The following is a 25,358-nucleotide window of genomic DNA, read 5'->3' on the forward strand; positions in this document are numbered from 1 at the left end:
CGATTCAGGATTGGTGCGCCTCCAATGATCTCTGCCTTAATGCCAGCAAGACTGAGATCCTCCTCATTGGGACCCCTGCTTGCACTCTCCCTCTCTCACTCTAGCCGCTCTCCTTGGGCCCTCTAATTTTGCCTTCCTGTGAGGCCAAAAAACCTTGGCGTCATCTTCGACCCCACTCTCTCCTTCTCTCTGCACATCTCGGACCTTGCCAAAAAGCCCCACTTCCAGCTGCACCTCCTTTCTCAATCTGCCTCACACTATTCTTCGCCCCCGGCAACTTATCCAGAACAGGACTGCAAGACTTATCCCTGGCCTCAAACCCAGGGATTGCATCTCTCCAGCCCTGAAATCTGATCACTGGCTCCCCGTGGCTGCAACTATCAAGTTCAAGACCCTCTGCATCATCCACAAGGCCTTCTGGGGCTGGGCCCTCACTATATCCAACTCTCTCTGCCTAAATACCTTCCTTCTAGAGCCCTTCGCTCAGCTACCTCCGACTCTCTGATGGTCAGACGCTTCTCCAAGCAGAGAGTGGGGGGGTAGAGCCCTCTCCTCGGCAGGTTCCTCCATCTGGAACGGCCTCCCTGTCCTTAGCAGACTTGAGCCTGACCACCTGAAGTTCCGGAAGCGGCTCAAGAATGTTCTTTTCTCCTTTCTATCACTTCCCTGCTAACCTACCTGTCTGCTTTGTTGATTGGTGACTTGGTACCCTCAGAGTCTCACTGGGTACCAGGCTTCCCCTTGACCATTCCTCTGTGCACTGCCTCCTGGCCTGCAACACGCTTAGCGGCTGTATCTGTACCCCTACAATCGCCCCTACCTCCTTGCACTTCCAGTGCCACGTTGCCCTGGCTGCACTTATTCAGAGCGATGATATGATAGGTTATTTATAATGCGCTTAATACCCAGAGGTTTCTAAGCATGGACCCGGGGATCAAACCTGTGTTGCCCCGTGTCATCTTGTTTCCAAGGCGAGCACGCTGCCCCTGACCTATCATCCCTTCCCTTTTGCATGCACTTTCCCCTCCCTCTTCCTCCTGCACTTTTCGTTGTCGCACTTGCACGATTTGAATGTCAAAAGACCTAGTAAGATCGTTTGTCTTGTCTTCCCTTGGTCCTCCCCACGTAGTCTTGTCACGCCTAGAAACATGTGTGTACAGGCGCGTTATAAATATCGTATCGCAGCATCATATCATTCTGCTCCTGCATATAATTGATATCATAGCCAGATATATTTGTGTTAATTACTTTGTGATTAATCACACTATGGTCAAGACTCTCTAGTTAACTGCACCTGGTATATCGATAGGTACAAATTGGAGATCATAGACTGCTTTTTACCTAGGCCTCTTGTTCTCCAAAAAGCTGGCGCTGGCAGTGGGGCTGGGCACCTGGTGGAAATCTAGGCTGGGGACTTGAGGCCTTGCAAGACGGCAATCTGAATCCTGTCTCCCTCCCCAGTACATGCAAGAAGGCATGTGAAGCAACAAAGTCTGAAGGGAAACGAGGTGATGGTGGGGTGCTGTGTAGACCACCAGACTGGGAGGGTTCTCTGTGGCCTCAACACTAGCTTGGGTGGACTGCCTGTGCATCAGTGGGAAGACGGACAGTGCTTGGGGTGGTGCAGAGGGTCCACCACATTACTTGGATCTGGCAGATGAAGACTGAGGATGGAGAGTTGCTCCTGTAGGGATCCTGGGGGGCGGGGCCATGGTGGAATTGAATACTCATCAAGAAGGGGGAAGGCTGGACAAGAGCATGGACCCCTTACAGCATACCAGTGATACTGCACAGTCTGGAGTGGTTTGCCGGGAAATGCTTTCTCTGTGGAAAGGGCTCACAGGATGCTGACGAGAAGTCCCCCTTCCCGGGGATGCTTCAACACCTGCTATCACTAAACCCTTGAACTTCAGAGACCAGGATGCAATCCTACGGGTGGCAAGACGCAGCGGTCCTTTGGAATTAAGATGGAAATCTTCCTGGATATCACAGGCACAAAGCAAAAGGCTCGGCAGTCCTTTGAAATGGTCAAGAAGAAGGTATGTTTGCAGAATATTTACTTTGCTATGATTTATCTGGACACTCTTAAGATTATCGTGGAAGATGGCACTCGTTTTCTCACTGACACCAAAGAGGCCTGGGATTGGGTTTTGTAAAAAATATATAAAGGCACAACAAGATGAGAAGGAGCTGGGACCCGGACAGAGGGAAAGATCTATTGAACGTGTACTCTGGCTGATATGAGAGATGGCCCTTGGCCTAAGTGACTGCGTGATGCTGAGGCAGAGAACGCAGCTGGGATTGTGTATGAGAACTGGAAATCAGAGTGATGTCTATAATGATGCACCAGCCCACCAACTAGAAATAATTCAAAGCAGAGTAGGCTGTGAAGTACCCTTTCAGTGTTTCTGTTGCAGGTTGCAATTAGCAATGTTCTAGATTTGACAGATGCTTCTGGTTGGGGAAGATGTTTACAGAGGTCGTTTTACGGTATGCTCTATGGTTGACGGTGCTACTCATATCAACCACCATGGTCATAACAGAGGGGTCATAAGGAAACAAGGCACAAATGTTAGGCAGATTGAAATGAGATTTAGAATACGGCCAATGTAATGCACAGGATCCCGCTCACTTGCATGACTTGGAATGTGAACGGGCTATGTGACCAGACTTAAACATGGATTAGTAGAGCAATTTATGGCCCATCAACAGGCAGATGTTGTACTGCTTCAGCAGCTGCACTTAGTAAGACTTCTTTTACGTTCCTAGGTAGGTGGTCAATATCAGGCAGAAGAGCATGCAGGATTTTTTAGAGGCTCCTGGAAGTAGCTATTTTAATTTGGCGATCGCTCCCACTGCACATATTGTGGGTCGAAAGGGATATTATGGGGAGGTATAGTCTGATATCTGGGAAATATGGGGAGACGTTATAACCATTGTTAATAGTTTTTGCACTCACTCTCCCAGCCCCCAACTTACAGGTATTGCTATGCAACAAGACATCTAGCCTTTAGCAGCAAGATATGGGGCAGATTTTACTGTAATAAGGGGTGATTTTGGAGGTTCTGAATGCAGAGTCGGACCAAACATCACACCAATAGATGAATTCGACACACCAAACTCTTGACCTTTACTCAAGTGGAGGTACTGAGGGATAGCTAGACGGATTGGCATCTTGGTGAGAGGTGTTTTTCATTTCACTGCAGAGTCCATGCAACTCGAGCTAGGCTGGATTATTTTCTAATACCCTATACAGAGGAGCAGAGAGTGTTTGGAGTGAAGTATCTGCCGAGAGGCATTTTACACCATGCCCCCTCACCCCACCCCTTCAGTTATCAGGATTAAGGGAAGAGAGAGCACGCAGGGGAGAGGGACGTTGGCGGCTGAATGCATACCACTTTGGTGACTCAAATACATTGAACAAACATCTGAATAATTTAATCTCAATGAGGGGTCAGTTGCTAGCGCTAGCTCCGTCTGGGAAGCTTTCAAAACGCGGCTTAGTGGGAGGGCTCTTTTGGTAATTTCTACGAAAAGCAAAGGAATACTGGAGAAATTAGGAGAAGGAAGTAGATGTATGAGAAAGGCGCTATGCAACCCATTGCGCCCCTGTAGCTCGCAGAGAGCTGCTGAAGGTGTTTGCGCATTACAAGGTGGGGACTACAGATAAAGCTGAACAGTCCTTCAGGTATGCAATGGTGTGAGTGTATGAGATGGGGATAAACCAGGGAAGTTGCCAGTTTGGCTGGAAAAAAGGAGGTGGGTTCTAGGTGGGTCTGAATGATCTTGGCCCCAGATGGAGGTGAATATATATCGGAAAGACAAATGACGGCGGCTTTTCCCTCTATCAACAGATATATGGCAAGGTTAATAGTGCAGAACTTACAGCAACCTACAAGTTTCTGTATGGCATCCAGCTTCCTATTCTAAATGCTGATCCAAGGAGAGGACTGTATAAGGATATAACTGTGTGAGAAATTGAGGGGGCTATATCCCAGTTGCGGTTAGGGAAAACTTGTGGCCTAACAAACTTCCACTGTGGAAAAAGCTGGGTGGGAAAATAAATCGGTATATTCTTGCATTATTTACTGAGTGCAAGGAAAGGGAGACCTGAACCTGACCACTATAGTGGGTGGTGCACAGGAAGCAGAGGCCGCCTGATTCCTGATTATCGCACAATTTGATTGCTCTCCTCAACGGAGAAACCAAAATATTGGCAAATGATTTGGTGAATGGACTTTTGAAGGGGATTGCACGTTATTAAGTACTGAACAAAAAAGTGGTTGTTCCTAAAGAGTCCTTTAGGAACTCCCGTCCCCTGCACACTTTCTAATGTCTGAAGATCAGACCAAACATTCAAGTAGGTAATCAAAAGTTCAAATTAACCATTTGGTATAATTGACAATTTGATATATGAAACTCTCTTTTTCAATATTTCAGTAAAACACAATATTTTATTATACAAATAAAGAAGCCCAACGCGTTTCGAGTCACAAACTCTTCTTCAGGGGCAATATCACAATTCATCAGATTTCTAAAAAGTAGAAAAGAAACATCTTAGTGTAATATTTCACACTGTAATTCAAGAATAAAGTATTCTTTAACACAGTAACTACTTTTTAGCAATTTTTAACAAATCACGTATTAATACATACTTAGATCAATCAGGGTCCTCAATATCCTAGAGGTAAATCAGCTAGTGTAGCTATTATTAGAAATGTGGAGAAAGAGCTTGGCTCGGCTCAAAATAACCAGAATTCTATCGAATCAATCCGCACATGCAGTCAAGAGAGAGAGATTGCTGTCAAAAGGTCTTTACTCAGTATAGTCGGAAGAAAAGCAGACAACACTTACCCCAGCAAGTGGGTGTCTAGATAGGGAAACAATCCTAGAGGTGTATATATTCATGAAGTAAATGATTGATAGGACCCCGCGTCCAACAGTAGATCAATATTAAGTCTGCAATACAAGTAATAACTCTAATTAGGAAAAGAAGTAGAGCCTCGGTGGAATGTAGTAAAAGAAAATAGATAAACACTTACATCAATAATAATGTCCTGCTCAACGGTACCCAGAAGAAATCCTAACCACAAAAAGCTGAAAGTAAGAAGAAAAGGATAAGTGCTAGTTCGAATAACGAGTCAGTCCATGGTACAGGGAAAAGTACCTAAGCTACTTACAGAATTCGCCAAAGATCAACGAACGTGGGAGCCGAGGAGCGACACATCTCACCAAAGTAGGATGCGTTGTTCCAATGGGTGCCTTTTATTTATACTCAAAGGAGTGCATGCGCAGTAGATTGCGCGTGCGCCTAAGGAAAAGGTCAAGCGCGTCATAAGGCTTGCATCATATGCGAACATGCACAATACCCTAAGGAAGGAAAGTAAACACAGCGCCGTGACGTATCAAAATGACGTATGCGTGTGCGTTTGATCGAAAGATGTAGGGCGTCATGAAAATGTCGTCATTTATCATGCGCGAACGCTTAAAAAGTAAAAGTATTCACGTAAGGAAGGAGAGTAGCGTTAGGAAGTAAGCAAAGTATGGAATACTCATAGCGCCGTCACCATAGTGACACGATCTGCGTCAGAACGTGATGGTGGCTGTAAAAAACTATGGAAAAGGAAGTAGCGTAAGACAGTAAAATACTCATTACGTAAAAGAATAAGCAATGGAGATGATAAAATAAGTGAAGATCAGTGAAATTGTCAGTCTTCCTACAGGGACTATGTCATAAATGTCCAAACCTGAAGAGTCTTTAGAAAACACATGTACTGCCTGCCCACCTAGGGGCGTACAATCTTACACAGTCACATGAAAAATAGACCTACTACAAAAGAATGGAAATAAAATAAAGTTACATTTTTTATGATGAAAGGCAGTACATTTGGATACATGATTTATAAAATTTATAAACAAATTTATAAAAAAGGGCCCAGATAATAGTCTTCATTCATCCCCAAAGGGGAGAGGGAGACGAGGCAATGAATCCAAAAAAGTTCTCTCTGGGCTAGTAGCTTCTGTAAGTTACCTCCTCGAGGAAGTGGATGTATAGTTTCTAGTATTACAAAGCGCATTTGTGCTACTGTATGCTGATGGTCTCTGAAGTGTCTGTATACTGGTGATTTAATGTTTTTTGTGCAAATATTAGACTTGTGTTCTGTCCATCTCTCCTTTGCTTTCCTGGTGGATTTGCCAACATAATATTTCCCGCATGGACAGCGTAAGGCATAAATAACATTTTTAGAGTCACATGTAGCATATTGTTTCAGAGGTATCTTTTTGCCAGTATTGCCATGGCGGATGTGATTGCTTCTTTATTTGTATAATAAAATAGTGTTTTACTGAAATATTGAAAAAGAGAGTTTCATATATCAAATTGTCAATTATACCAAATGGTTAATTTGAACTATTGATTACCTACTTGAATGTTTGGTCTGATCTTCAGACATTAGAAAGTGTGCAGGGGACGGGAGTTCCTAAAGGACTCTTTAGGAACAACCACTTTTTTGTTCTTACATATCCAACCTAGATGCCAAGGTTGAGCCTTTGCCCACCGCACCTCAAAACTCCATATAAACATTGTAGAATGTCTTCAACAATACCCTTGCAGGTATCTAACCAAAAGAACCTTTAATATAGGTGTGCCTTAGTGTTATCTGCTGTTCTTATTGTTTGTTTCTCCTCCCACGTTGTGGAGGGGTTGGCATCGGATACCCTAACACTGGCACCCTGCCTTTACTAAGTTATGTCTTTTTCAAAAATTAATGAACTCGCGGACAAATCAGCTACCACATTGGCGTTTTCTGATGAAGAGGCCATACGGATCCTTGAACTTATTAAAGACACCAGCAAAGAACCGTTGGGGACAGATAACCCCCAAAATCTAATAAAAAAATTGGAGAGATTAAACCATAGAGAAATCTCGCAAAAACTTTATGCCACCACGTTGGCACAGTATTTTAAATCCAAAAGAATTCCCAGAGGATTAAGGATTTATCTACGCCCTACACTCTGCAAAGACAACTTGGAATTTGTTAAACGGTAGGAACGAATTTTGAATAAATGCTCGCTGGATCTTATTCTATTAACAATTGAGGAATTATCAAAATCATTATCACAAATCAACCAGGAGATCGCAGAGATTTCTTCACAACTGTCCAAATTTAAAACAACGGCAGAACTGGGATCTATCTTAGAAGATATCAATAGCAAACTAGACCACTACAAAAAGGAAATAGAACAGCGGAAAATAAGGAAATTCAGGCAAGATACTCTTGATTACGCCCGGGATATTGTCTACTCTTGGCAGGAGTTCTATAACAGCAAACAAGCCAACTTTACACCAAGGCAACCAAAACCATGACCCACTAACAATAATACGGATAGTAGCGAAGTCACCAGCGGTGAGCTTGAAGAACGTCCTTCGACTAGCGGGACAACATTACCAACAGTGGGAATTACTCCAAGTGATATTTCTACTCCCACAATTGGGACCATACCAGCACCAATACCACCACCTGAGATTTTTTTAGGAGGAGGAGAAAAACCAGACGAGGGAAAAAGAAAACCCTGTCAGAAGAACAAACATTGAAGGAACCAATAATAGTCAATATCTCTTCCAAACCTCTTTCTCAGTCACAAATAGATACTCTCAATTTAGGTATCTCATTTATACCAACTACCAATACAAGTCTGTTTGAAGAGGAGGTCAATCTGTTCAAATTAATTCGAAAAATGGAACTGAAAGTCTTTTTTGATATTCTCACTGCAGATACAAGCACAAAAGATAAATGTCCTTATCTGGAAATAAAAGACAAAAGTCATTTATCCACAAATTAATCATCCCCTGATAAATTTGTTTAAATTAAAAACCACGAGAGCACTTAGAAGCTTGAAATACACGACCTCTTGCAAACAAAATATCAAAAAACACCAGTTGAGAATAATTAAAGATCTAGCTGAGGATAATAGTATAACTATTAAGAAAGCAGAGAAAGGAGGGGCTCTCGTTATTATGGACACCTCATTTTATAATGAAGGCTGTTTGAAACTGTTATCTGATCAAAATACCTACCTTAAATTGGATAGTGACCCTGTGAGCAAGATTAAGGCTACTATCAAAACAACCATAGAAAAAGCCGAAAATGCAGAATGGATATCAGAGAACACAAGTAAATTTCTGATTAACAACAATCCAGTAACACCGGTGTTCTATGGACTCCCGAAAGTTCATAAGAACAGAACGGACCCACCTTTTAGGCCAATTGTCGCGGGTACAGAGAGCATTTTTCATCCCTTGGCAGTATACCTGGATACAGCACTGCAACCTCTAATTCAAAAAACAGAAACTTATCTAAAGGACACAACTCATTTTCTACAGAATATCAGAGATTTGAACTTGGAGGAACCTAACCTTATACTATTTACAATGGATGTTACTAGTCTCTACACCTCTATTCCACATAACCAGGGCATTAATGCCCTTGAATGGTTCTTACTAAAACATGTAGATGTTACTATTCACAAAGTATTTGCAATTGAACTCATTAACATCATTCTCTTCAACAATTACTTCAGGTTTAATGGACAATTCTTTCTGCAAACATCAGGTACATCAATGGGATCATCGGTGGCACCCTCATATGCCAATATTTTTATGTATTTCTTCGAACATACACATGTTCTAGATGTTGCTTGGAAAGACAAAATCAAGAGCTGGTTTAGATACATTGATGATATCTTCGGCATATGGAAAGGAACCAAAGAAGAACTTTTGAAATTCTGGGAATACCTCAACAAATGTAACGACAGGATTAGGTTGACAATGGACATAGGTAAACCATCTGTACATTTTCTGGATGTCAACATTGAAATTACGAATGAGGGTCTTAAAACACAGATCTACAGGAAACCGACAGATGTAAATAGTAGTCTACATTTCCAAAGTTTTCATCTTAAAGAAAATTTACCTTACAGTCAACTTCTCAGAGTGAAAAGAATTACTTCGGAAGCAGATAAACTAGAGGAAGAATACATCAACATGAAAACAAGATTCAGAGACAGATGTTTCCCTGGAGACCTGATCGATAAAGCCATACTCAGAACTGAACTGAATAGCCAAGAGGACCTCCTGGACCCAAAAGCCAAAATGAAGAAAACTAACTTAATTCACTCTTTGAAATATTCCAGTCAGAGTTTTCAAATCAAGAGAATTATTCACAAAAACTGGGAGATCATAAAAACAGATCCACAACTGAACAACCTTTTTCCGGAACCACCAATGCTGGCATACAAGAGGGGCAGAAACTTTCGCGACAAAAATGATTAAGGCTGAAAAACAGAAACCTGCTAATCAAACTGTGCTGTGTAAAACCAAAAATGGGACTTTTCCATGCCTTAATTGCCAACACTGTTCAAATGTGATCAAAGGCGATCACATCCGCCATGGCAATACTGGCAAAAAGATACCTCTGAAACAATATGCTACATGTGACTCTAAAAATGTTATTTATGCCTTACGCTGTCCATGCGGGAAATATTATGTTGGCAAATCCACCAGGAAAGCAAAGGAGAGATGGACAGAACACAAGTCTAATATTCGCACAAAAAACATTAAATCACCAGTATACAGACACTTCAGAGACCATCAGCATACAGTAGCACAAATGCGCTTTGTAATACTAGAAACTATACATCCACTTCCTCAAGGAGGTAACTTACAGAAGTTACTAGCCCAGAGAGAACTTTTTTGGATTCATTGCCTCGACTCCCTCTCCCCTTTGGGGATGAATGAAGACTATTATCTGGGCCCTATTTTATAAATTTGTTTATAAATTTTATAAATCATGTATCCAAATTTACTGCCTTTCATCATAAAAAATGTAACTTTATTTTATTTCCATTCTTTTGTAGTAGGTCTATTTTTCATGTGACTGTGTAAGATTGTACGCCCCTAGGTGGGCAGGCAGTACATGTATTTTCTAAAGACTCTTCAGGTTTGGACATTTATGACATAGTCCCTGTCGGAAGACTGACAATTTCACTGATCTTCACTTATTTTATCATCTCCATTGCTTATTCTTTTACGTAATGAGTATTTTACTGTCTTACGCTACTTCCTTTTCCGTAGTTTTTTACAGCCACCATCACGTTCTGACGCAGATCGTGTCACTATGGTGACGGCGCTATGAGTATTCCACACTTTGCTTACTTCCTAACGCTACTCTCCTTCCTTACGTGAATACTTTTACTTTTTAAGCGTTCGCGCATGATAAATGACATCATTCTCATGACGCCCTACATCTTTCCATCAAACGCACACGCATACGTCATTTTGATACGTCACGGCGCTGTGTTTACTTTCCTTCCTTAGGGTATTGCGCATGTTCGCATATGACGCAAGCCTTATGACGCTCTTGACCTTTTCCTTAGGCGCACGCGCAATCTACTGCGCATGCACTCCTTTACACTCCTTTGAGTATAAATAAAAGGCACCCATTGGAACAACGCATCCTACTTTGGTGAGATGTGTCGCTCCTCGGCTCCCACGTTCGTTGATCTTTGGCGAATTCTGTAAGTAGCTTAGGTACTTTTCCCTGTACCATGTACTGACTCGTTATTCGAACTAGCACTTATCCTTTTCTTCTTACTTTCAGCTTTTTGTGGTTAGGATTTCTTCTGGGTACCGTTGAGCAGGACATTATTATTGATGTAAGTGTTTATCTATTTTCTTTTACTACATTCCACCGAGGCTCTACTTCTTTTCCTAATTAGAGTTATTACTTGTATTGCAGACTTAATATTGATCTACTGTTGGACGCGGGGTCCTATCAATCATTTACTTCATGAATATATACACCTCTAGGATTGTTTCCCTATCTAGACACCCACTTGCTGGGGTAAGTGTTGTCCGCTTTTCTTCCGACCATACTGAGTAAAGACCTTTTGACAGCAATCTCTCTCTCTTGACTGCATGTGCGGATTGATTCGATAGAATTCTGGTTATTTTGAGCCGAGCCAAGCTCTTTTTCTCCACATTTCTAATAGCTACACTAGCTGATTTACCTCTAGGATATAGAGGACCCTGATTGATCTAAGTATGTATTAATACGTGATTTGTTAAAAATTGCTAAAAAGTAGTTACTGTGTTAAAGAATACTTTATTGTTGAATTACAGTGTGAAATATTACACTAAAATGTTTCTTTTCTACTTTTTGGAAATCTGATGAATTGTGATATTGCCCCTGAAGAAGAGTTTGTGACTCGAAACGCGTTGGGCTTCTTTATTTGTATAATAAAATATTGTGTTTTACTGAAATATTGAAAAAGAGAGTTTCATATATCAAATTGTCAATTATACCAAATGGTTAATTTGCTATTGATTACCTACTTGAATGTTTGGTCTGATCTTCAGACATTAGAAAGTGTGCAGGGGACGGGAGTTCCTAAAGGACTCTTTAGGAACAACCACTTTTTTGTTCTTACATATCGAACCTAGATGCCAAGGTTGAGCCTTTGCCCCCCGCACCTCAAAACTCCATATAAACATTGTAGAATGTCTTCAACAAAACCCTTGCAGGTATCTAACCAAAAGAACCTTTAAAATAGGTGTTCCTTAGGGTTATCTGCTGTCGTTATTAAGTACTGACCAGCTTGATTTTCTTCCAGGGAATGAATTTAGAAAGAATTTGCAATGCCTTTTCCGAGGTGGCTATCATACATGGTTGGTATTAAATGAAGTTGTTTCTGCCGTATGTTTTAAGATTGAGATAGCACTGGAACCTCATCGGTGACCTTTCGATGTGTTTTTTGACATCTGATTAATGGAACGTGTTTTGCTACATCACTGACAAGGCTTTGCATTCCCACTGTTTTGTAGAGGTTGGAACCTCCTCATGCAAAGATTCTTCCTTTACCCCTGCTACTAATAACAAGTTGGCAGTGAGGTAAGCCTCTAAAAATTGAGATTCATTAAAAAAGGCCTATCAGCTATTGGCTATGAGAGTTTGTATTTGGTACACTCAACTGATAAATACAGTTGTCTCTTTCTTTTTCTCTTCCTCTCCCTCTTGTTTGTTTAAGCTGACACCACACAGTGTTCAGAGCCTTTGATCAAAGAGCTGCCCCCGCTTGCTTGCATCAGGTTGCACTGTCAATACTTAGAATTGTTTCAAGTGTTTGTAATTCCGATTGTTGTCTACAGTACATCCCCCTGAAGAATTTCCCGTGAATAATTATCTTGAAGAACTATGGGAATGAAACATGTCGGGTCTCTCTGGCTGTGAGATAACTGTCACGGTTTTAATTAGGCATTAAAAGCTGCTGTCTACTTAGAAGCAATAATAGGATCTTAATATAAATGTAATAGATCCATAATTAGACATCAGATTTGTATTCATACTTAAGATGCTAATGTTATATATTGTGTATTTTCTATGTGTTGTTTAGTATACAATTGGATGTGTGTGTGTAATATTATTAACAACCTTTAATGAGAAATATTGATTACTTTAATTGCTTTGCTGCTTTTCTGTCTATTAAAGGTGCAGGTGTTCCTTTTTAAGTTTAACACAGAACCCCTTTAGTTCTATCTTTGGTGTTTTGTTTTCTTTCCTGACTTTTTTATATATTTTTTTATATTTTTTCACCTGAGGTTTGTTTTGTTGCTCCACATATATGAATTACTGTGGTCGAAATGCTGGTTGTATATATATGAAAAAAACTTTTTAATATGGAATGAATTTTGTAATAAAGTATACATATACTTTTTCAATGACGGTTGTGAGTGCAGTCTGTTGCAACTGAGGAGGGTAGTTCGTTAGGTTTCCAAACTACTGCTTTTGGATCCTTAAGGGCGAGGACTTGAGAGGAGCTAGGACCTTTTGTATGTAATAATACAAGTTCAATTGGGCATTGTCCTAGGCCTCTTTTCACAAAAAAACCCAGTCCTTTGTAGTTCTTTGGCTATCATACAGGGACCACTAGGTATAAAGTCCTTACATTCAGAAAAGGCCTTTGATTTGATAAAATGGGATTATATCTGAGTGGTAATGTGTGGGCTGGGATTTGAGAATGCATTTGTCTCATGAGTACAGTTGCTATATGCTGATCCAGTATCCAGAGTCTGGGTTACTTGGGGAATGTTGCAGTGCTTTTCTTTAAATAGGGGCACGCAGCAGAGTTGTCACCTGACCCTGCTTCCGTTTACCATTGTCATGGAGCTAGTAGCAGAGTGGATCAGAAGTCACTAGATATTTCGATGAATTGAATGGCCCAGTGGATGGGGAGATATAATTTCATTGTCTGCTGATGTTTAGTTTTGTTGGTTTCCCTGGATGAGCCAAGGATGTCTGGATCAGAGTGATGGAAATCCGAATTAACAATGTCATGTTGCAAGCAACTAGCCGGGCATAGAAAGTCACTTGCCCCCTCAATTCTCCACAAACACAGAACACACCATTTCTTGCTCACCAATGGCTAATTGCGAGTGCAGGTTTTGAGGCATGCAGAAAGAATTTGGCAGGCATAGGTGTTTAAAAATGTATTGGGAGAAATGATACTATTGCCTATGAAAGGTGAGAGGAGGTGATCCCTACAGATCCTTAGAGATTGCCCATTGCAAATTTCAAATCAATCCTTTAAACATTTGGGGATGCAAATTGGCACAAAGGATAGGAACTTTCTGGTAGACAATTTACAGCCTATTTTGACAACATTAAGGAAGGGTCCGTGGCATTGGTTGACCCTGCCACAGTCAATCCTGGGGCGAGCAAACCTCTTCAAGGTGATAGCACTGCCCAGGTTGTTCTACGTATTATAAAATACTCTAGTGGAAATCCTGCATTCTGACTTTGTGGAAATTGGGACTTTGCTGATGAAAATAGTTTGGGTTTATGGGCCCCACCCGCAAGTGGCGTTAAAAACCCTATGCCAATCTGGTTTGGAGAGTTGCATCGGCCAAATGGATATCCAAAGGTACTATTGGGCATCTCAGTCAGTGTTGGCCAATCAGTGGATATATTGAGGGGCACCAAGGCTCACTTGAAGTTACTTTGGAAGCCAAGAGCTTGCTGCTTCAAGTCATCGATGGTGAGACAGTAATATATGATCTGCCACCAGCTTCCTGGCGACTTGTACAAGCCCAGGAGGGAGGTTGGGAAGGGAATGTTGCTCTGGTGGCCTCGCTCTCGGGTAACCTGCAATTGCAAAAGCTGGGCCTATTTCCTCAATGGTATGGCATGGTATAACTGAGATGGGGAAGGGATGTCGTGGAGGGGGGTACACTGCTGACCTTTCAATTCTTGCAAGAGAGATTCCAACTACAGAAGAAAGAGCTTTACTTCTACATTCAACTGTTGTGAAACACACAATATACAAACAATTTAACTGATATGTAAGAAAGGCATGGTATCAAAGTAAGACAGACACAAGTGATGACAGTTCAAGGGTGTTTAATAAACTGTAAAATAAGTGAGATAAACGCCTAACCTAAATCTAAGATGGGAGCAAGCTGCGACCATCAAATAATAATGCAGTCCTAGTAGAGTCTAGTCAAATAAAAAGGGCCTATACTAAAAGAAACTACTGCCAATACTTACCGCTTTGCTACATGAAAGTGTGGGATAATGTTCACAAGAATAGAAAGAAGTGTTCACAAAATGATAAGTCAGGATGTTATGGCCGGGGGTCTCCCTTCCCCACGCTTTTAGCACGTGACAAGGCAGGAGTCTTGAGCACAGCAGACTCTTGGGCTCATCTGGCATGAGTTTACAGTTCTTTTTCTATATATCAGGGCCTTCTGTGTCCAAGTCTCTTCTCATGCAAAGTCTCTTACTCCAGAGGGCCTGATATGCCAAAAACCACAACAAAAGAAAAGTTCCTTCTGCTGACCTTCACATCGGACGATTACTCTTCACCCTAGGATATCCCTCAGCCGGGCTCAGGTCCTTCTTTCAACTTCCACCTACCAAAGCACTTGCCAATTTAAGAGACTTCCGAAGGGCGATCTCGTCTTACTGGGTCACTGTGTTAGCCTATGGCAAGTGCGAGTTTCACATAATCACAGTTCACACAGCGTTCCCCTCAGCCAGGCACAAACTCCTGTTTCACAACTTCCTCAGTCGGGTTCACAATTTTACAACTGTCAAAACCTCTGCAACGTATCAAGGATTTTCGATTGTGCAAGGGGTTTGGCTTGACCCTTGTATGACCACCTTGCCACCTCATGCCGGCCTTCCCTCTGGCCTCTTGGTATTTGTAGTTTCAATGTTTTTAGTTCCACACATCCTCTTTGTTCAGGAGAGGGGTACTAGTCAGAGACTTTCGAATGAGCGCCCACGTGGCACCTGACCACTCTCTCTCTCTGGTACCAAGTTCGTTAACAAAAAGACCTCAGTCTATTAATCTTCTTAATGTTGCCACTGCAACCTTGAGCCTAACATAGTTTGGTCTACTATACAGGTTCTACCGCCTCACCGGCTGTGCTGAATTAGCTGGTGTTTCTTTTGCCGCTGGAGTCAAGGACCGTACCAAGATGGCAACCGCGTCTCTCCACCCTGGCTATCAGTGCGGGAGGGTTCCGACATCCATCACGCCAGTTGCCAGCTACGATTCCTGGTCTTATGTTCCCTTTGTCGGAGGCATTGCTGGTCTGGGTTGAAAAGGGCAAGGACAAGGCAATTCCCTCCTTGATGTCCTTTCAGATCTTGCCACCTTTCTACACCGTTTGAACTGCCATCCTGGAATAGCTGCTTCCTTGTGCGTACATCCTTGCTCAGAGTGTGTGCTCTGCCTTTTATTTCTGTAGGGAAGGGAAAGGACAGTCAGGTGTGTGTAGTTCTCGGCAATTGCCTGACTCCTGTGTGTTGGGACATGTCAGGTAAACGGCTCTCGTATTAGTCCTTTGTAGCTCACAGTGTGAGAAAGGATTTGTGTTGGAAAAGGGGGGGTAGAGTTTCTAAGTATCTTAATGGACAGGATGGGAAAAAGGTGTAATAAAGAAGGGGATACTGCGTCTCACCCTTCATTGTCCCACTTCCACTCCCCGAAGAACCCGCATCTAGGTGATCCTCCCGCACTGGTCCACCCCCAGGAGCTGGATCCAACAGCAATGGTCGTGTCCTGGCCACCTGGATGACAGATCCCCGGGAACTAGCGGGTGAGACACCTTCAGGTTTCTCACAAATATTTAGAGCTCCCCGAACATGCACCCGAGGTGAACCGACTGATGGAGGAGTGTGAGAAAAAGAGGGTGTCTCACTCACTAGTCCCCGGGATCTTTCTCTAATGTGGATCACCTGGGTGAGGGGTCTTCAGGGGGTGGGGGTGGGACGGTGATGGTGAGACGCGGTATTCCCCCCTTTTTTGTTCATCTATACCCTTTCTATTTTATAGGATTTTCCAAAGTCCCATTCCCCCCCCCTTTTTTACACAAACACTGGGCCAAGGAAGAGGGTGACAGAGTAACCAGATGTACTCTCTCACATTGTATTGGACATGTCCCGTTAATTGGGGCAGGCAAAGTCAGGCACTTCACACAAAGTGTATGCACCTGATACCAGTTAGCTCTCCTCACATGAATAAAAGGCAACACCGAAAGAGACACTCTGAGCAAGGCGGAACACGAATACGAGCAGAACTTCTGGGACAAGGGCACACCTACTGGAGCAGAGTAACGGGACGAGAACACCAGGCAGAAAACCTCAAGGGTTCCCTACTAGAGGTTGTTGCCTCAGACAGACTGCGAAAGACACATGGAGAAGGCCACATCCCACAAGTGAGATTGCATTGTGTTTCAAGGATGCCAGCGGCCCAACCCAGGTGAACGGCAGAGTTGGCGAGGCGAGGCCAAGTCTGTTGTACTAGCCTTGACTCGTGAATTGGAAATAGCAAAACAAGAAAGAGGCGCTCACGGCCGGTGAGTTGGCAAGCGACCTGAGAGACCAGTGTGTGTTAAAGTGAATGAAGCAGTAACATTATATCACGGGTGAAAGATGTCCGCGTGTGGATGAGATGCGAAGAAAGGCTGACCTCTGAATGAACTTTGAAGTAGAAGGCAGCTGTGAAATCAGCGATACTAAGCAATGGAGTGGTCCAGCGAAGTGAAGTAGCTCATTCCAAAGTCTCTGTGAAAGGTACATTGTTTGGAGTTATAAAGCTAACAAACAGAAAAGGTGAATTAAGCGAGAGTAACCGTGAACTTTGAGTCGAAGTGGTTCTGCAGTGGTCTGTAAAGAGAGCCACGCACATTCGAAAGTCTGACATCCAAAAGGGGTCTGTGCCCGATTGAGGGAGACCTGAAGTACATTAAAGGCATGGTCTAGTAAAATGTTTTATTGTCCCTACGGGTCGGCCATGTTTTTTTAAGCCTAAGTGGCTCGATTTTAGAAAACTTTCCTATGGACCTTACCCGAGTTTTCGTCCATTAAACGCATGCGAAAACAGACACCAGCGCGCCGCAATTTTGTGATAATCCTATCACTTGCCGCATCGCCCTGGCTGACCTGCTTCTGCGGCACTAAATCAATTCCCCCGCCCCTGAGCCTGACATTATCCAAACATTCATATTCCCCGCCTCTCTCTGTGACGTTACTGTGCTGCGTAGGCAAACGCGCCCAGTCGTCTTCTACGCGACTCCACACAGAACCCGGAAACTAACAGACCATCTCACAACACAGCGCGCCACAATTTGGAATATGAAACTGTACTTTAAAATCAAACAGTAATACGGTACATTTGGTAAAGTACATTTATTTGACATTAAATGTTTAGAAAATATTCAGCAATTGCCACATGAACTCCGAAAGCCATTTATTTTCTTTTATCTGTATCCGCCATGGTACACAGGGTGTTGCTTTTCGTTAAAAGAAGCACTTTGGAAGCACGGTGAACCGCAAGGCTGTTCCATCAACTAGGCACTAGTCCATCGTCAAGGTTGATATGTTGCTTCTAGCCACTAGTATAGCGTAAGAGCATGTGGGCCCTTGGCGATCGTCCCATAAAATTGTCAGTGTGCTCCAGTTGTTCACACGAAGCTGCAGGTGTCTACTGTAAAAGCCATCTGCTGGTGTCTCAAACCGATGGCAGTAGCAGAAGGGGAGCAAATACCTGTTATGAAAACAAAAAAATTATAATTAGTCTCGCCAGCCGATCTTCATTAATATTACTCATTTTATTTATTACAGCCGATCAGAAACTATTTGCTTGCAAGGATCGTTCAATGGAGTATGTTCGGCTCTAAAATCAATGCGAAAAGTAACTAAATAAATTGAGGCCAACACACAATGATAAACGACAGTTAGTCTACATGCGTGTGGAATGATATGATATATGATATGGCATTTGTAACGCGCCTATACTCAAGTGTTTCAAGGCACGACGAGGCAGGTGGGGAACAAGGGCAGACAGACAACGATCCTACTAGGCCAGGTGTCTTTCTGATCGCGCATGGGGAAGGGGGAGGAGGGGTAAAAGTGCTGTACATGGTTAGTTGAATACAAATTAAATAATAGGGCCAGCTGGTGGCAAGTGCAAGGTAAATGCCGGGAGAAGGGGCTGAAGGATACAGAGACAGTCCCGTAGTGCAGGTAGGCAGTGCAGGGAAAAGTGGCTGGGCCAAGGACCGAGATCGGTGAGACCAGTGGACCTGCATGCCCATGTGCCCACTACGAACACATTTTCCTTGCTTTTCCTAGCTCTTCATTCATTCATTTATTCATGCATCCATTCATCAAATCTTCATTCCGGTATAAAAGCGTGTAAAGATTTACTTACATTATATTTGAAATTTCCATTGTGTCTCTTCGTAATGCAGTCTGTAAAACGGACCGTGCTCTTGACAACGATTTTTCGTATACTGAACTAAAATGAAACTCGGTCTAGTTTCTGAATTTTCTGCCTTATCGTCTCTTACGTTATTGCGCACCCGCTTCAAATGTAGTTCTTTCGGCATGGTCCCTGTCTCAAGATAAAAAAACAATAGACCCTTATACTTCCAGTGCGACTTGTGGGCCTCATCTGGGCGCGAGCTGAAAATCAAAGCCGCTGTCCTTCGCATTCTTTATTTGCAACATCAAGTAGTATAGCCATCTGTGAGAACTTGAAGTTTAGAATCCGTCTATGTAGTGCGCCTCAATGTGCAAATGCGAACTGGCTTCTCTCCCAAATGCCACGGCCCGCTTGGTGTGTTCTAAATTCCCCAATTTTGTCCCCGTTGTCTGCGAGCTTTGCAGCCCAAATTGAGACATTTAATTTTTGGCGGAAGGTAAGGGAAAGTATAAAGTACCACAGGAGTTGAGTTAAAAGTGAGATTTATTGTTTGTTTGTTTTATTATTTGCAATACGCAAGCCTCCCCTCCGTTAACAGTGTGCAGCATTTACATTTACCTGAGATGAGACATGAGAAAAATATATACATACACATATATGAGGTGAATAGAGAGAATTCAAAGATGACACCCAGCTTGTTCGCCACCCATGATGGTGAAGGTAGGGGTTAGGGTTACAGGTACACTGTACAATAACATTTATTTACAAAAAGACCAATCGTATTGCAATTATTTAAACCGGGATTTGTACTTCACAACCAGCTGTGCTTCGGGTGGGCATGGCACAGTCGCAATGTTCGGTGGAAGTGGATCACTGCTCTGCACAGAAACGTCCAAAATTCCATATCTGTGCTTCTCTAACACAGCAACAATAAGGCCTTTCACAAAGTCGAACTGCATTTCATGATAGACTGGTTTGATCACCCATTGCTTACTTCGTTTTGAAAACACCTTAGTGTAGCGGGGCATCCTTACTTTACCCCTAGTCCTAGATTGTTCACGTCCGACATTGCTGTTATGGGCCAAGGCCACTAGTAGAGTGCGATGTTTCATGCCCCGAAAGCTAAAATGCAAGCGCTTTGGCCTGTACTTTAGGCACATATTGTGGAACACCTCCAAATCTCCTGTGTGACAGAATTCTGTCAGTCCTCTCAAATCTCTTGATAGAGTTTTGTCGAAAACAATCTTCTCAATGGCTTTGTGTGTCGGTGAAGATGGAATCAACCACTTCTTCTTCCGTGCCTCCTCTGGGGACAAAGGGCCATGTTCACATTGGTGGAAATGTTGATTTGCTGTCCAGCGGTGAACGCTGGTACAGTGGTGCATCAGTGACCGCCATTTTTCAAGTAGTATTTCCACTGACCCTTCACAAGTTTTTGAGCTCCACCAAAGATGGTTGGTGATAGAATGGGACCACTGCAAAATACTTTCAAAACCTTTTTTTTTTCCTGCAGCCGAGATTTTCTTACTGATTGATTTAGCAAGATGCCATACGTCAAATTGATGAATAATATGTGGGAACTGCTCTCTCATTGTCATTGTGAAACGTGTCTGTCCGTGGCTATGAGGTCGATGTGCATTCCCCTTGATTGTAGATATTCCACTGATTCTATAAATCCTAGTTTCTCCATGGCCACTGACGATGTACATTGTGTTACCTGCACGACCACCAAACTCACAATTTTCTTACTATCCATGTCCTGAAAACGGTAGGTGCAGTACTTGGCAGAAAATCCAGGGCTGTCGCACTGTCCATCGCCGGCTAGCCTGAATCGTTTGCCTTCGAATGTACTTGTTAGAGACAATTGTTCAATTTTCCAAGCATCACTAATGGCCGGAAACAGATAATCACGTTGGTATATGTAGTACAGCGCTTTACAAATGAAATGGAGTCCCACAAACTGAAAGAAAGCCTCTAACTTTCTAAAACTAGAGCCACTAAAAAGTGATGCAGCTGCACACAGTAGATTGCCTGCTGGCAGTTTCCCCAGCATCGGTTGTGCAGACTATGAGAACCTATGATTTAATCTACAGGCGGCATTTATTTTGACGTTACTGCCTTTTATTTGACGAGTCACATTAATCAATGGCTTCCCACATACTTTCCCTCTAATGGAATGCACACATTTCAGCATACTTATAATTTCCATCAAACAACTGTTGAATACAATGTATTTGCTCTCTTTCATTAGACTGTCATCCTGCGTCAACGTTGTTTCAGCCTGTGACGTTGTGGAGATTTCAACACATTGGAAAGTAATATCGCTGATATCAAGTTCTTATGCAACTATGGATGCTGCGGCTGGTTCATTCTCTGTCATTTCGACATCTATTACTTCAACATTGATGGGAGAACACAACAATGTCGACAGGTTTTTGGGTGGCAAATTTTTGGCGGGTGTAGATTGTGTGAATTGATCTGCAACTACTTCAGAGCTATCTTCAATACATTCAAGAACATCTTCTTGTGGTGGTGCGGTCGCACTGTAGCTATGGTCCAATGCAACTTTGCTGTAGTCTCCAAACACAGTTAATTCATGTTCTGGCCATTGGACATGAGCATCTCGAGCCTGAACACGCCTCGCCTCAATTAATAGTTCCCCCATAGTGTACATGGTCTGGCAAGCAACATCTCTCATTCGCTTCACTGTCTGTGTATGTATAATTCTGACACCCATAGGTAACTGGAGGAGAGATTGGAAAAGGGATGTTCAGTTTAAAACACAAGATAAAGTGTAGTCCAATTGACTGGAAAAAACATAAAATAGTCCCCAGCACAAACATTTTTTTAAAGTTATGAACTGTTTGTAACTAACCTTTTTTTGTTTTTTTTTCTTTGCAACTTTTTTGACTTGACCTTCAACATCTGCACGCTGTAGCTCTGATTCGTTTCCGCATGTCCTCCCTTCCTCTTGCGCTGCAACAACTATATTTTCTGTATCCACATAGACAGCACGGAATGAGGCTCCATCGTCTCCCTGAAACATAGTACTTTCATTACTATGCATCAAAATATTGTTAGCATAAAACACATGCGAGGACGAACACACGGGTACATCTCAATAGCCAAACACGATTTAAACATTGTGTGCAACAATCAAACGACAAGTATTCGACCAGTGATGATCTATTTCGATGGAGCTGTCAGTAGCCATACCTCTGGCTCTGCATGGACTGCCATGAATGGTTGTATTGGAGAGGAGGCATCCGCATCTCCCTGAAACACAGTACTTGCATTAGTATGCTTTTCGATATTGGAAACATTACACACACTTGGGGTCGACGGCACAGGTACATATAAAGAGATAACCACAAATGATGCATTGTCTAAAACAATCAAGGAAAATTTAAGTATGCAGATTTCATCGACTTATTTCTCCGATTCCTTTACATCTGCATCATCTAAATGAGATGTTGTGATTGTAGTGGAAGCTCCGTCGTCTCCCTGAAACACAGTACTTGGATTAGTATGGTTTTCAATATTGGAAACATAACACACACTTGGGGTCGAACGCACAGGTACATATAAAGAGATAACCACAAATGATGCATTGTCCAAAAGAATCAAGGAAAATCTAAATATGATCACATTTCATTGACTTATTTCTCCGATTTATTTACATCTGCATCATCTAAATTGGATGTTGTGATTGTAGTAGAAGCTTCGTCGTCTCCCTGAAACACAGCACTTGCGTTAATAGGGAAGAAAGTATAGCAAATGGAATCACGTTATATGATCACGCATGATGGAGCTGTCAGTATCCATACCTCGTGCTGCTGAAGAATATCTATGGATGTTGCAAATGTAGTGCGCACTTCCGAAAGCTGTTGCGCCGATTCGTATACGCATGGTCCCGCTTCCACTTCCCCTGGAATTACTTGAATGTCAGGCTCTGCATCAAGTGCAGGGGTTGACGCTCCATCAACTGCCTGAAACATAGTACTTGCATTAGTGAGGATTACAATAGTGAAAACATAACACACCTGGGGTGCGACAGCACAGGTACATATCAACGGCTAACCACGAATGAAACATTGTGTAGAACAATCAAACGACAAGAATTCCAGCTCTGATGATGACGCTCGATGGAGCTGTCAGTATCCATACCTCCTGCTGGTGAAGAACATCTGGAAATGTTGTAGATCTGGCGGACGCTTCAGCATCTCCCTGAAAGACAGTACTTGCATTAGTATGGATAACACTAATTATAACTGAAAACAAACACCAGTGGACGATAACTAAGGTGTATATCAATTGGAAAGCACTAACCAAACATTCAGTAAAATAATTACACGATAGAATAAAACTATTACTTGACAGTCATAAAACAAGTCTGTAGCGGATTAGCCAAGTAAAATTACCTGATACGCGTTAGAAGTGGTTGATAACTGCGACCACGTCAAGGATGTAGAATGTTCTTGCTTCAGATTCAAGGGAATGTTCTTGCTTCAGATTCAAGGGAAGTTGTAAAGGTAAATTAATGATTGATAATGAAATGCCAATATTAAAAATAGCCATGTAAGGCGACAGAATACTTGAAAAATGCTCAATACAGCACAGTTCCCTGTTCCCATATATATACATTGCGTTTGTGGGTTATGAAATCGAAAAAGAATATATTGATAAATGTCATTATTCAAAAAACTATACACTCATATCAATATCGAAATTATTACAAGGGATAGAACACCTACAATATCAATTAATCCATTCGGCTACCTACACACTACCGCAAGGCCTAAAGCTAAATCCGGACACTTGACTCACCGGTGGCGGAATGTGGACGAATAGAGTGGGAATAGCGTTTTCGCGCAATTTCCGTGTCGTTCGCCGTTTATTCTTCTTTGTTACCCAAGATGTTGTGTACATGTCCAAGGAAAAGTGCCGGCTGCAGATGCGGTATCGATCACCCTTCTTGTCCTGTAAGACTTGTTGGACTCTACTTTCCAGCTCATCCAGTGGATATACGCAATGTCTGACCCATTCTCTTATTCGAACAACAGTTTTCGGGAATACATGCATTGTAGTGCCTTCAGATTTCGCATGGGTCTTCGAAGGGCAACCGCTAATCGAACAGGCAGGCATTGTTGATAAATCTGAAAAGTAAATATCGACATTATTATACAATCTTCAAGAATAAAGATTTGATACAAAAGTAAATGATTCATACAATGATCAATGCAAGGTTTGTTTTGGTCGCAGGAACTATACCAGTTCATTATGTGCGGCTTAGTATTTGCGTAAGTTGCAGAAATGTATAAATGATGTGACTAAAATCTGAACATGTGACTCGTCCCTTGGATGTTCTGTCTTGCACGAGAAGGAAACATGCTTACATTATAGACTGGACCCCCGAAGGATGCAATTCGATGACAATAGACACATATGAAAATAAATAGATCTATTGATAGCATAGCATTGGAAACTCAAGTCAATAGCAATGAGACCAATGAACATAGCACTATTGTGTACTCTACTCGCAAATAGATAGAAATTAAAAAATCTGCGAAATATGACTAGGATACATGGCCTTACCTTGACCAACAAACAGTTGGATTCAGCAAGCAGAGCAGTATGTTGCAGAAGAATAGGTGGGTGGCCACAGGTAGCACACTGATGGGTTTGCTCTAAGCGGTCACAGACGTTCACGGATAGCACGACGACAAGCAGATTAGCGTAGATCTCAGTGGTTGCCAGAAACCACGTTCAGGAGTTGACTTACAAGGCACAAAGATGTTCTCATGAGACATATCAAGAGGTTTATAAAGTATTAGAAACAGGGGTGTGTTTGTGAATGAATGACGTATGTATGTCGTGGTCTTAGGGGGGCGGCCGGCTTGAAGGGGAGGCCTGGCTGGAGACACGGGGTCTGAGGAGGCCATGTGAGAAATGGCCCCTGGGCGTGGGATACCTTTTGAAGTGTACATGCTGTTTGGCACCTTGGCCGTTTGCGCCTGTCACAGCCCCCCATGCCAGCGCTCATCCCCGGGTGCGAACCGCCTTTGATAGAAGGGGGTGGGATGGATGGGCCTGGGGCGTGCAGATAAGGCACAGGAAGACTGCTGAATGGAGACACACTTATGTGGATTGCAGGGGGATGGTCTGCTTGAAGGGGAGGCCTGGCTGGAGACACGGGGTCTGAGGAGGCCATGTGAGCGATGGCCCCTGGGCGTGGGATACCTTTTGAAGTGTACATGCTGTTTGGCACCTTGGCCGTTTGCGCCCGTCATAGCCCCCCATGCCAGCGCTCATCCCCGGGTGCGAACCGCCTTTTATAGAGGGGGGTGGGATGGATGGGCCTGGGTCGTGCAGATAAGGCACAGGAAGACTGCTGAATGGAGACACACTTATGTGGATGGCAGAGGGGCGGCCTGCTTCAAGGGGAGGCCTGGCTGGAGACACGGGATCTGAGGAGGCCATGTGACCGATGGCCCCTTGGCGTGGGATACCTTTTGAAGTGTACATGCAGTTTGGCACCTTGGCCTTTCGCACCCCCCACAGCCCCCCATGCCAGCGCTCATCCACTGGCG

The sequence above is a fragment of the Ambystoma mexicanum genome, chromosome 14 (genome assembly GCF_040938575.1).
Source record: "Ambystoma mexicanum isolate Mex_15411 chromosome 14, UKY_AmexF1_1, whole genome shotgun sequence".
Classification (NCBI taxonomy): Eukaryota; Metazoa; Chordata; class Amphibia; order Caudata; family Ambystomatidae; genus Ambystoma; species Ambystoma mexicanum.